Raw genomic sequence first — 2,387 nt, 5'->3', positions numbered from 1 at the left:
TGTTAAAAAAAATTCCAGATGAAAAAAAGTAAAATTAAAGAAATTATATTTTTCTATTATGATCTGTCGAGCCGTGTAATCTCGTAAAGGAAACCGACACGCTTGACTGACTGCGAGCGAGATAACATGGGCGCAGCAATGACGCAGACCTAGGCGTAGAACCATCTATACTGTCACTTGTAGAATCGAAACTTACTGACTCTTGTAGAGAATTGACTGTATTTCTCATTTATCTATTAAATTATTGTAAACACGCTAAACGAACCTCCATGTCGATAATTCTCTGCTCGAGCATCAAGCATCTTCCGTACAGGTACTCCGAGTGATCTGTTTGAATTCGACGCTGTTGCTGCTCCTTTTTCCGCAGGATCTCCTGGTTCTTACTCTTCGTCTCCCATTCCTTCACCTGTGTCGATTATAAAATGAAACATCGTCGAGTGTGAACGAACAACGATCGTCTAAAGCAGTGGTCTCGGTGGCCCTCGAAGCAATTTTACACGGCCCGCGAATACTTTTCAATTACGTATTTGTTGCAAATACGGTGCTTAAAGTTTTAGAGTCACAGAGATACGGACTGAGCTTATGTGGCGACCAGTGGCGCGTTATCCTATGAGCAAAATTGCAATCTTTTACAACCTCATTGCTGCAGTAGGAATATCGAAAGTTAAAAATTGCGGTAATTATTTGCAAAAATTTTTGGCCATTTAAAAGTTGTTCAAAATATTGATTCCCGGCCCAAAATAAATTCCCCTCGAAGAAAACTGTCTGACTCCAACAGTGTACATGGGGCCCCCATTCAAATTTGGGGCAATTCAAATTTGCGCGGGGCTTCGTGAAGCTATAACGCGCCACTTGTGGCGACTGCTATCGAAGGAAATTCCGGCCCGTCAGCTGCTTTCAGATCGTGCATTCGGCCCGCGTGCAATTTCAGTTGGAGACCGCTGGTCTAAAGGATAGAGACACCTTTCGTTTCAATCGATTGATCTCCTGGTCCTTCGACTTCAGCTGTTCCTCGCTCCTCCTCAAGTTCCCCTGCACTTTCTGCATCTGCGTCTCGATCTTGTACAACTGTTTCGTCAACGCGCTGATCACCTCGCTCTCTGTCACAACGAATTTTCATAATTGACGAAAAAAGACTACGGTGGAATGTTGTTTTTTCATATTCGAACTATGTCACAACGAATTTTCATAATTGACGAAAAAAGACTACGGTGGAATGTTGTTTTTTCATATTCCTCGTTCGACCTCGAAGCGGAGAACTAGTTCTCGAGGAGATGGCAATGTCACGTGAATGACGAATCTCCGCGGATCAGGATAGAATTTCCGACGTAACACGAACGATTACCGCGATCGGTTCGTTCGTGTGTCTAATTAATCTAACGAGCAACGTGTGACTAACAGAGAAGCGTATACACGGTCGCATGCGAACGTCAATCGAGATCAGCGTCTTTTTTTCTCGTTCCACCGTCTAAATAATTCCGCGCCTACCTTCTTGGATCGCCGCATTTTCCGGCATGAATACGTTCGCCGGTTTCGCATTGCAGTTCCAAAACTTTCTGCCACTGCTGCACGCTGTACTCGAAGTCTGTGAAATTAACATTCTCTTCAGTTCTACCGAACGGTAAAGAAAATCACATGATTACACAACTACCGTTTTATCGATCCGTTTGTTCGTACGATTCGCGTCTCTCTGACGATCCTTCGGTACCAAGGCACTCGTGTTTTCCAACGAGGAACTTTTCACGCGATCTACATCTTCGTCGTCGTCGTCGACTATGTAAGTCGAGGTCGAAGAAATTCTTTTTAACCTAGGAGCAACTAAGGAAGATGTTGGATATAACCTAGAGATCTTCGTTCCTTGATCATCTGGTTCGCCATCGTATCGAGTGTAGATGTTTCTTTTTCATCAGAATCGTTGGATCACATGAAACGAAGAAGGACGATCTGAGTTATTCATCTAATCGCTGAAACGTAGAGTATCTCGATGTACTTGTGATTCGGTGTGGAAGACGAGGAGCACTTTGCGAATCTTTTCCATGGCCGGAGGGGGATGTTCGGTTGGCTCATCCTGTACGCGGCGGCATTTAGTCGACGAGTTTGCCAGCATTCACGTTGAAAATTTATCAGGAATTTTCCGAAAGTAATTCCGGACCGTTGTTGTTAGGAGTGGTGAAAAGAGGCGCGAGAGAGGGGATCGAGCGTGAACACCGCGGTTGGTGATCGAAATCGAACGATCGATGTGAATCGCGTCGCGTTACAAAAGCGGCATACTTTGAATCTCTGGTTACCGCGAAATTTGTCACGCTCGATCGCCTTGGAATCTTAATTGACGCTAACGACGAGCGGCTCGCGTCGCGATGAAACACGCGGAATCCGGCGTTATGAGA

Source organism: Habropoda laboriosa, unplaced genomic scaffold (genome assembly GCF_001263275.1).
Source record: "Habropoda laboriosa isolate 0110345459 unplaced genomic scaffold, ASM126327v1 scaffold5, whole genome shotgun sequence".
NCBI lineage: Eukaryota > Metazoa > Arthropoda > Insecta > Hymenoptera > Apidae > Habropoda > Habropoda laboriosa.
This window is presented reverse-complemented; position numbering follows the sequence as displayed.